This window comes from Theropithecus gelada, chromosome 7b, assembly GCF_003255815.1.
Source record: "Theropithecus gelada isolate Dixy chromosome 7b, Tgel_1.0, whole genome shotgun sequence".
NCBI lineage: Eukaryota > Metazoa > Chordata > Mammalia > Primates > Cercopithecidae > Theropithecus > Theropithecus gelada.
In genome coordinates this window covers 6,540,555-6,552,588 of record NC_037675.1, presented here as the reverse complement: position 1 = coordinate 6,552,588, position 12,034 = coordinate 6,540,555, and positions in this window count along the sequence as shown.

Genomic DNA, 12,034 nt, shown 5'->3' with positions numbered 1-12,034 from the left:
CAGCCTCCCAAGTAGCTGGGATTACAGGCATGCACCATCACACCCAGCTAATTTTTATATTTTCAGTAAAGATGGGGTTTCTCCATGTTGGCCAGTCTGGTCTCAAACTCCTGACCTCAAGTGATCCACCCACCTCAGCCTCCCAAAGTGCTGGGATTACAGGCGTGAGCCACCGCACCTGGCCAAGCTGTTCCTTTTTTTAACCACAGGTGATTCTGGTCCTAGGGTACTTGAGTCACCTGCGGTGCTTTCTCAGCCATCCCAGCACCTGGGCATGGTCCTCTGACACTACAGTGAGCATCTGCATCACCTGGCAGATGCTGGGTTCACCCCCAGAGTTTGAGACCCAGTGGGTTGCAGTGGAGCTTGAGAATGTGCAAGTTCCCCATTCTAACAAGTTCCCCACTGCTGTTGCTGCTGCTGCTGCTGCTGCTGCTGGCCCGGGGACCATGCTTTGAGAGAAGCACTGCCTAAGCATCAGGTGTTAGGATGTGCAGCCACAGTTGAGAGTTGGCCCCAGGGCTGGGCGCCACCAAGGTGCACTCAGTCACAGGTCCAGCCTCTCCCCATGCCACCTCCCTTGGCTCCCTGTTCAGGCAGAGAGGTCCACAGCCCGGCAAGATGGGTCCCAAATGGCCCACTGCACAGAAGAGGGACTCGAACAAGGTTAAGAACCCAAGAGATTCCAATCCAGACCTGCCCGATCCCCAAACGCAAGTGTTTTTTTCCTCTCAGCTGTCCTAGGATGGCAATGCCTCCCATCTGAGCCATTGACCTCTGGGAAGCTGGAGGGCCCCCTCCCATGTCTGGAAGAAGGGAGAGATGCAATCTGCTCTCACAGGGTTCTCTCCCACCCTGTCCCCAGAGTTTCAAGGTGATGACCTAGCCCTCTGCAGCTTTATGATTTCTTATGTGCCTTCAAGGCTGCTGGATGCATTGGCCTTGTCTGGCTGTGATTGGCCACCAGGTGGTGGCCTTGGGCCGTCTGTCCTCCCGAAAGCTTCGAGGGCAGAACCTGCATAATGAACATTTTGGGATGTGGTGTGAGGGACAGTGTCTTCAAAAATGCCTAGGGGACTGCTCCAGGGATCCTCTAGGCAGTCTTCAGTCAGCCACAGATGCTAAGGCTCAGAGAGGGGCTGGAGCGTGATGCAGCCTGGCCTGGGAGGTGAGCCCAGAGCCCAGGCTTTCCCACTCCCGGCCCAAGGTTCTGTCCGTGGCTTCAGGCTTCCTTGATAGGAGACACAAACCAGGTTTCCTGAAGGCAGAGCATTTCAAAGGGAATCTCCAGCCTGACTTGCTTAGATGCCCTGGGGGGAAAGAAAACTGGGGAGGTGCCCATCACCCCCACTCCCAGGCAGGCAGGACCCCAGAGAGCAGCAGGTGCCGCAGTCACGTAAAACACAGGCAATGAGCGCTCTAGAAAGAGCACCAGCTTTAGAGTCAGCTGACCTGGGCTGAGGATCCAGCTTGAGTCATGGCAGACGAGTGTCTTACTTCTGTGACACTCAGTATTCCCAGCCACTGTGTGGGCTTTCCTGCCACGCAGGGCTGAAAAGAAGATTGAGAGTCTGTATGTAAGGTGCCCAGCACTGGACGGGAGGCGGGGGCAGGAGTGGCAGGGGCCGATAAACAGCATCCATCACTACTGATATAAAAATCAAGAGCTGCCTTGGGGCTGCCCCTCTAGACTCCTCAACACATTTGGAGTTGATGCCTGCAAATGTGGGGTTTATTCCGATGAGGTTTGAGGATGGGAGAAAGGAAGGCGATGTTTATTGAGGTGCTAATGTCTAGCCCACGGGCAGCCCTATCTGGGGTTCCAGTCAGGGCAGGCAGCTCAGGCTATCTGGTGTTCCCTGAGCCCACGGGAGAGCCTGCGTCTTAGCAGGTACTGCTTCCTCCTCCTGCAGCCGGCCCAGCTGAGCCTACAGGGTGCAACTAGAGAGGGAGAAAGGTGGGTATATTCCGGGCCTCTACTCCAAGAGTCACAGATGAAAATGCCTCAAGGGCCAGTCCTGAAAAATGAATGACTGAACCAGACCAGCTGTGCTGTGGGGAACAGGGAGTGTGTACCTTGCTGGAGCAGGCAGTTGCCACTCAGCCCCAGCTTGCTGTGGCCATGCACAAGTGCTGGCCATTGTGCACATTGTCAGGGCTGCGTCTGGCCCACAGGCCACCAGTTTGAGACCTAAACTCCAGTCCACCTCCTGACTCTTTCTGACTGGGAGGCATCTACCCTTGTCCTGGATGTGTCCAAAGACAGAAAATCTTCTCAAAAGCACTTCTCAGAGGGTGCAGGCCCGGGATTTATGTATAGCAAGGTTTGTCCCCCTCAAGCTCACACCCACAAGAAATTCAATCCCACTTTAATGGGGTGACCTGTGACACATCTTCAAATGGTTTTCATGTCACCATCCTCTCCCTTGAGTCTTTGACTTTCCAGGTTAAATGTACTCAATTTCTCAATGTTTTCCTTTTATGTGAAGCCCCTCCCGATTTCTCCTCTACCCCCCACCAGCTAGCCCCCTACCCATTCCTACACCCTGGCTTCCTTGTCCCTTCTCTCCCCACACTCTCCAAGCCCCACTCTCAGTGGGTCCTTAACAAATGGGGAAAAGGTGGAGAGAGAAGCAGGACCCAGGTGAGCTGAGGGAAAGAGCAGCATGCACCATCCAGCCGAGGCTGCTGGAAAGACCTGCGGCACTGGCGGGATGAACGAAGGTGCCAGGGACAAGAGTCACCGCCTGCTGACTGTGCAGGCATCAAATAGACTTTTTGGGTAGCTGGAAATAACAGTCTGAAAACCGGCCCCACCTTGCTGAGCACACCTGAGTCACCTGTGACTCAGACCCAGACTCCTGGGCTGACCCAGTGACGGGACTGGAAAGGCTGCCCCACCCCTCTCAGTCCCCTTGTCCCTCCCCACTTCCAGCCCATCTCAGCCAGAATGGAGAAAAGTGCTTCTATTCAGGGGTGTACTCGTGCTCCTCCTACCCTGAACTGCTAAATGTCTCCGGGCACATCCCAGCCCCTGCCTCCCCACTGTCCCCCAGCCCATCCGAAGGCCCATTGTTGTCTCCAAGGGTGTCAGCCAGCCCTGTCCCAGTTCCAAGAGTGGTAACCAGCGAAGCCCAGCTTCCTGTCCAGTGTTCTGCGGGCTGGGCCAGGCACTGCAGCCAAGAGGCTTACTCACTGGTGGAACAATTTCTCCTCTATATGGAAAGAACATATGCTTTTCCTGCTGGGGGATGAGAGACTCTCGAGTGGCTTTGCCGAGACGTGGGGGAGAAGGCAAATGCTGGCCTGGCCCCAGCACCCTGATTTCCAGCAATGTGTGTCTTGTGGCAGAAGCTTCAGGCCTCTGCTCCCAGGCACGTGGGGAGGCCCAGGGAACACTGCTTGGAACCCTTGGTTTTAGGGCACTGACCTGGTCCCCTCTTTCAGGGCTGGATGTCCTGAACTCCTCATTCTCCTATTCCATTCTCCCAATTTTAGGGCTAGAACAGAGTGGGAAGATCTGAACTTAGTTCTGCCAGAGCCCCTCTCCAGCCTTGAGGTCCCTCCAGAATGGAAATGTCAGTGCCTACCTCAGAGGGTGCTTGTAGGGTTATAGGGACACACAACAAGTGCTTAAAAGATAACAACCATTGTGTTGTTATTAATGTTGTTCTCCTCTCAATACATATTTACTCAGCATCTCCTGTGTGCTGGGGGATGTACTAGGCCCTGGGGATGAAGGTAGAGGAAGAGCTGGCTGTTTCCCCCAAGCTGCTACCTGCCCCCGCTCCACCCCCCTAAACATGTTCATGTGCATACACTAGCAGGGCGTAAGGCACAAATAATACGAGTCTTCAGATGATTTCAGCCTTGACCAACATCTTGACTCCAACTTTGACAGACTCTGAACCAGAAACACCCAGCTAAGTCACCCCAGATTCCTGACCTCAAGAAATTGCACAAGATAATAAAGGCTTAATGCTGTTTTAAGCCGTTAAGTTTTAGGGTAGTTTTTAATGCAACAGTAGATAACTAATGCACTATCTATATACTAGAAGCCCCAAAAGACTAAATAGAGTAGAGAAAATATTTGAAAAAATAATAACCAAGAATTTCCCAGAATACAAAAGAATGCACGTTAATATGGAAATAATCCATTGCATTCCCAACTAAGTCTGTAAGTAAAAATTCACATCTAGATACATTTCAGTGGAATCTTAAAAATCTGAAAGTCAAAAATGAAATTCTTTTGTCTGTAATGTAGAGGCTGGAAAAATTTTTTCAATAAAGTTCTATAAGCTTCCAGAGAGGAAAAGATCACCTACAAAGAAGTAAGAGTGAGACTGATATCTAACTTCTCAACAGCAACATTGAATGCAGGGAAATGGAATAACATCTTCAAAGAGTAGAAGGAAAAGAACTTTGGACCTGCAGTTCTATGTTTAATTAAGTTTTTGTTTAAAATGCAAAAACAGTCATACTGGAAAATGGGAGTTTCATAAAAAACTAAACATGCAACTACCATACAACCCGGCAATTGCATTCCTGGGCATTTATCCCAGAGAAACAAAAATACATTTCACACAAAAATCTGTATATGGATGTTTATAGCTGCTTTACTCATAACAGTAAAAAACTGGAGGCAATCCAGATGTCCTTCAATGGGTGAATGGTTAAATAAACTGTGGTGTGTCCATACCACGTAATTCTACTAGAATAAAGGGAAACTATTTATACACCTAACAACTTAGATCAATCTCCAGATAATTATGTTGAGTGTAAAAGTCAGTCCCAAAAGATGTATATTGCATGATTCCACTTAAAAAATTTTCCTTAAGTGACAAAATTATAAAAATGGAGAACAGTTTCATAGTTCCCAGGAGTTACAGGTGGGAAGAGGAGATTGTGGTGGCACATACGGCATTCTGAATAGTGAGACCTCACAACTGTACAACTTCCCACACTCTGCCCCCAAAATGCTTCTGTTAATCTCTAACCTCCTGGCATGAGACAAAAGAATTTCTCTCTGAGGAAACTGATCAAGCCAATGGCAAAAACCTATAGATATTCCTATCTGGGGTTCCCAGTGAACCCGCTGGACTTCTGCTCCATCACCCTACAGTGAGGCCCACAGTCAACGAGCCCTTTCCACACAAAGACAGATCCCCTAATCAGGCTTTTAGTGCCTCACTCTTCAATATGAATAGCCAGCAAAGGATCACCAGCCTTTCGAGGAAGGTTTCTACTTGAAAGTTACCCAAACAAAGAGTAGGTGAAAACTGAGATGGAATAGATACAAAGCAGGCAGGACGCTTTAAAGAAAGAAAGGAGGGGGAAAAACACCATAATTAATATTATCAGAAAACAAATCAAATATATTACATCCAAAAAGTAAATAATACTACTTAAGAAGGACTATTAAAAGAACAAAAAATGTTCTTCACAAGTAAAAATAGTACAGCAGAGATTTTAAATGCAATAAAATATTAAAATATCAAGTAGTGTAAAACTTCTAGAAAATAGACCAAAAAGTTAAAGAGAAAACAAAACAGATGGAGGTGGAGCAAGATGGCTGAGTAGAAGCCTTCACTGCTCATCCTCCCCATAGGAACACCAAAGTGAACAAAAAAGCACCTTCATAAAAACCAAAAATCAGGTGAGCGATCACAGTACCTCGTTTTAACTTCATATCACTGAAATAGGCACTGAAGAGGGTAAGAAAGATAGTCCTGAGTTGCTGGTGCCATCCCCTCCTCATTTCCCCTGCAGCAGCCTGTGGTACAGACAGATAATCTGCACTTGTGGGCAGGAGAGAAACAGTGATTGTGGGACTTTGCATTGGAACTCAGTGCTGCCTGGTCACAGTGGAAAGCAACACCAGGCAGAACTCAGCTGGCACCCATGGCGGGAGCATGTAGACCAGCCCTAGCCAGAGGGAAATCTCCCATCCCAGCAGTTGGAACCTGAGTTCCAGCAAGCCCTGCCATCGTGGGCTACAGTGCTCTAGGGTTCTAAATAAACTTGAGAGACAATCTAGACCACAAGGACTGCAATTCCTGGGCAAGTCTTGGTACTGTGCTAGGCTTGGCACCAGTGGATTTGCAGGGCAAATGACCTAGTGAGACACCAGCCAGGGAAGCCAAGAAAGTGCTTGCACCACTCCCCGACCCACCCCAGCCCCAGGCAGTGCAGCAGGCAGCTCTGGAAGAGATTCTTTCCCTCCACTTAAGGAGAAGAGGGGGAAGAGTAAAGAGGACTTTATTTTGCAACTTGGATACTAGCTTAGCCAAAGTAGGATAGGGCACCAGGCAGAGTCCTGAGGCCTTCATTCCAGGCCCTAGCTCCTGGACAACATTTCTAGACACACCTTGGGCCAGAAGGGAACCTGCTGCTTTGAAGGGAAGGACCCAGTCCTGTCAGGATCCATCACCTGCTTACTAAAGAACCCTTGGGTTCTGAATAATCCACAAAGATACCCAGACAATACTCATTATGGGCCTTGATATTTCTGGACCTGCCCTGGGCCAGAGGATAGCCCACTGCCCTGAAGGGAGAATCTCAGGCTTGGTATCATTCACCACAAGCTGACTGAAGAGCTCTCGGGCCTCAAGTGAATATCAGTGGTAGCCAAGTTGTACTCACCACAGGCCTGGGATGATGGTAGCCATGGGGAGAGACTCCTCTACTTGTAGAATGGGAAGGAAAGGGTGGGAAGGACTTTGTCTTGTGGCTTGGGTGCTAGCTCAGCTGCAGTGGAATAGAGTACCAGGCAGATTCCTAAGGTTTCCAACTCAAGGCCCTGGCTCCCAGAGAGCATCTCTAGACCTGCCCAGGGCCAAGAGGAGCTCACCATCCTAAAGGGAAGGACACAAGCCTAGCTGGCTTTACCACTTGCTGATTATAGAGCACTAGGGCCTTGGGCAAACAGGCAGTGATTACCACAGGCCTTAGGCGAGACCCAGTGCTGTGTTGGCTTCAGATCTGTCCCAGTGCAGTCTCAGTGGTAGTAGCTACAGAGGTGCTGTGTCACACAGGCAGCTTGGCACAGACAAAGAGGCTCTATTTGTTTGGGGGAAAGTAAGGGAAGAGAACAAGAACCTCTGCCTGGTAATCCAGAGAACTCTTCCAGATCTTATTCAAGACTGCCAAGGCAGTACCCCTGTGAGTCTGTATGAGCCACAGTATTACTGGGTTTGGGGTGCCCCCTAATTCATGTATGGATGCAGTGACCGAAAACTTAGATCACAACACTCAAGTCCCTTCAAATGCCTGGGAAACCTTCCTAAGAAAGATGGGTATAAACAAGCCCAGACTGCAAAAACTACAATAAATACTTCAATGCCCATATGCCAATGAGCATCCACAAGCATCAAGACCATCCCGGAAAACATGACCTCACCAAACGAACTAAATAAGTCACCAGTGACCAATCTGGAGAGTCAGAGATATGTGACCTTTCAGACTGATAATTCAAAAGAGCTGCTTTGAGGAAACTCAATGAAATTTAAGAAAACACAGAGAAGGAATTCAGAATCCTATCAGATAAATTTAACAAAGATACTAAAGTAATTAAAAAGACTCAAGCAGATATTCTGGAGTAGAAAAATGCAATTGCCATACTGAAGAATGCACCAGAGTCTCTCACCATCAGAACTGGTCAAGCAGAAGAAAGAATTAGTGAGCTTAAAGCCAGGCTATTTGAAAATACACAGTCAGAGGAGACAAGAGAATAAAGAATAAAAAACAATGAAACATGCCTACAGGATCTAGAAAATAGCCTCAAAAAAAAAAAAAAAATCTAAGAGTTATTGGCCTTAAAGAGGGTGTAAAGAGAGAGAGAGAGCAAGGGATAGAAAGTTTATTCAAAGTTTATTCAAAGGGATGATAACTGATAACTTCCCAAACCTAGGGGAAGAGGTATCAATATTCAAGTGCAAGAAAGTTCTAGAATACTAAACAGATTTAACCCAAATAAGACTAACTCGAGACATATAATAATCAAACTCTGAAAAGTCAAGGATAAAGAAAGGATCCTAAAAGCAAGAGAAAAGAAACTAATAACATACAATGGAGCTCCAACACATCTGGCAGCAGACTTTTCAGTGAAAACTTTATAGGCCAGGAGAGAGTGGCAGGACATATTTACAGTGCTGAAGGAAAAAAACTTTTATCCTAGAAAAGTATATGCAAAGAAAATACCCTTCAAAGATGAAGTAGAAACAAAGAAAGTTGAAGTGTAGCGTTTTTATTAGTTTTCTCTTTGTCTGTTAGTTTGTTTATACAATCAGTGTTAAGTTGTCATCAGTTTAAAATAATAAGTTGTAAGGTATTATTTGCAAGCCTCATGGTAATCTCAAATCAAAAAACCTACAACAGGTCTGGTATGTTGGCTCACGCCTGTAATCCCAACACTTTGGGAGGCCAAGATGGGAGGTTTGCTTGAGCCCAGGAGCTCAAGACCAGCCTAGGCAACATAGTGAGACCCTGCCTTTACAAAGAAATAGAAAAAAATTAGCCAAGTATGATGGCGCATGCCTGTAGTCCCTGCTATTTGAGAGGCTGAGGTGGGAGGATTGCCTGAGCCCAGGAAGTAGAGGCTTCAGTGACCTATGATTTTTCCACTGCACTCCAGTCTGGGTGACAGTGAAAACCTGTTTCAAAACAGAAAAACAAAACAAACAAAAAACCTACAACAGACACACAGAAAATAAAAAGCAAGAAATTAAAACATACTACCAGAGAAAATCACTTCACTAAAAGGAAGAAAATAAAGAAGAAAAGACCACAAAACAACCAGAAAATAAATAACAAAATGGCAAGAGTAAGTACTTACTTATTGATAGTAACATTGGGCTGGGCACAGTGACTCACGCCTGTAATTCCAGCACATTGGGAGGCCGAGGTGAGAGGATTGCTTGAGCCCAGGAGTTTGAGACCAACCCAGACAACATAGTAAGTCCCAGTCTCTATAGAAAATAAATGAATAGGCGGAGCAAGATGGCCGAATAGGAACAGCTCCAGTCTCCAACTCCCACCGCGAGCGACACAGAAGACCGGTGATTTCTGCATTTTCAACTGAGGTACTGGGTTCATCTCACTAGGGAGTGCCCGACGATCGGTGCTGGTCAGCTGCTGCAGCCCGACCAGCGAGAGCTGAAGCAGGGCGAGGCATCGCCTCACCTGGGAAGCGCAAAGGGAATCCCTTTTCCTAGCCAGGGGAACTGAGACACACAACACCTGGAAAATCGGGTAACTCCCACCCCAATATTGCGCTTTAAGCAAACAGGCACACCAGGAGATCATATCCCACACCTGGCCGGGAGGGTCCCACGCCCACGGAGCCTCCCTCATTGCTAGCACAGCAGTCTGTGATCTACCGGCAAGGCAGCAGCGAGGCTGGGGGAGGGGCGCCCGCCATTGCTGAGGCTTAAGTAGGTAAACAAAGCTGCTGGGAAGCTCCAACTGGGTGGAGCTCACAGCAGCTCAAGGAAACCTGCCTGTCTCTGTAGACTCCACCTCTGGGGACAGGGCACAGCTACACAACAACAACAACAACAACAAAAAAGCAGCAGAAGCCTCTGCAGACGCAAACGACTCTGTCTGACAGCTTTGAAGAGAGCAGTGGATCTCCCAACAAGGAGGTTGAGATCTGAGAAGGGACAGACTGCCTGCTCAAGTGGGTCCCTGACCCCTGAGTAGCCTAACTGGGAGACATCCCCCACTAGGGGCAGTCTGACACCCCACACCTCACAGGGTGGAGTACACCCCTGAGAGGAAGCTTCCAAAGCAAGAATCAGATAGGTACACTCGCTGTTCAGAAATATTCTATCTTCTGCAGCCTCTGCTGCTGATACCCAGGCAAACAGGGTCTGGAGTGGACCTCAAGCAATCTCCAACAGACCTACAGCTGAGGGTCCTGACTGTTAGAAGGAAAACTATCAAACAGGAAGGACACCTACACCAAAACCCCATCAGTACATCACCATCATCAAAGACCAGAGGCAGATAAAACCACAAAGATGGGGAAAAAGCAGGGCAGAAAAGCTGGAAATTCAAAAAATAAGAGCACATCTCCCCCGGCAAAGGAGCGCAGCTCATCGCCAGCAACGGATCAAAGCTGGACGGAGAATGACTTTGACGAGATGAGAGAAGAAGGCTTCAGTCCATCAAATTTCTCAGAGCTAAAGGAGGAATTACGTACCCAGCGCAAAGAAACTAAAAATCTTGAAAAAAAAGTGGAAGAATTGACGGCTAGAGTAATTAATGCAGAGAAGGTCATAAACGAAATGAAAGAGATGAAAACCATGACACGAGAAATACGAGACAAATGCACAAGCTTCAGTAACCGACTCGATCAACTGGAAGAAAGAGTATCAGCGATTGAAGATCAAATGAATGAAATGAAGCGAGAAGAGAAACCAAAAGAAAAAAGAAGAAAAAGAAATGAACAAAGCCTGCAAGAAGTATGGGATTATGTAAAAAGACCAAATCTACGTCTGATTGGGGTGCCTGAAAGTGAGGGGGAAAATGGAAGCAAGTTGGAAAACACTCTTCAGGATATCATCCAGGAGAACTTCCCCAACCTAGTAGGGCAGGCCAACATTCAAATCCAGGAAATACAGAGAACGCCACAAAGATACTCCTCGAGAAGAGCAACTCCAAGACACATAATTGCCAGATTCACCAAAGTCGAAATGAAGGAAAAAATCTTAAGGGCAGCCAGAGAGAAAGGTCGGGTTACCCACAAAGGGAAGCCCATCAGACTCACAGCAGATCTCTCGGGGGAAACTCTACAAGCCAGAAGAGAGTGGGGGCCAATATTCAACATTCTTAAAGAAAAGAATTTTAAACCCAGAATTTCATATCCAGCCAAACTCAGTTTCATAAGTGAAGGAGAAATAAAATCCTTTACAGATAAGCAAATGCTTAGAGATTTTGTCACCACTAGGCCTGCCTTACAAGAGACCCTGAAGGAAGCACTCAACATGGAAAGGAACAACCGGTACCAGCCATTGCAAAAACATGCCAAAATGTAAAGACCATCGAGGCTAGGAAGAAACTGCATCAACTAACGAGCAAAATAACCAGTTAATATCATAATGGCAGGATCAAGTTCACACATAACAATCTTAACCTTAAATGTAAATGGACTAAATGCTCCAATGAAAAGACACAGACTGGCAAACTGGATAAAGAGTCAAGACCCATCAGTCTGCTGTATTCAGGAGACCCATCTCACACGCAGAGACATACATAGGCTCAAAATAAAGGGATGGAGGAAGATTTACCAAGCAAATGGAGAACAAAAAAAAGCAGGGGTTGCAATCCTAGTCTCTGATAAAACAGACTTTAAACCATCAAAGATCAAAAGAGACAAAGAAGGCCATTACATAATGGTCAAGGGATCAATTCAACAGGAAGAGCTAACTATCCTAAATATATATGCACCCAATACAGGAGCACCCAGATTCATAAAGCAAGTCCTTAGAGACTTACAAAGAGACTTAGACTCCCATACAATAATAATGGGAGACTTCAACACTCCACTGTCAACATTAGACAGATCAACAAGACAGAAAGTTAACAAGGATATCCAGGAATTGAACTCATCTCTGCAGCAAGCAGACCTAATAGACATCTATAGAACTCTCCACCCCAAATCAACAGAATATACATTCTTCTCAGCACCACATCGTACTTACTCCAAAATTGACCATATAATTGGAAGTAAAGCACTCCTCAGCAAATGTACAAGAACAGAAATTATAACAAACTGTCTCTCAGACCACAGTGCAATCAAACTAGAACTCAGGACTAAGAAACTCAATCAAAACTGCTCCACTACATGGAAACTGAACAACCTGCTCCTGAATGACTACTGGGTACATCACGAAATGAAGGCAGAAATAAAGATGTTCTTTGAAACCAATGAGAACAAAGATACAACATACCAGAATCTCTGGGACACATTTAAAGCAGTGTGTAGAGGGAAATTTATAGCACTAAATGCCCACAAGAGAAAGCAGGAAAGATC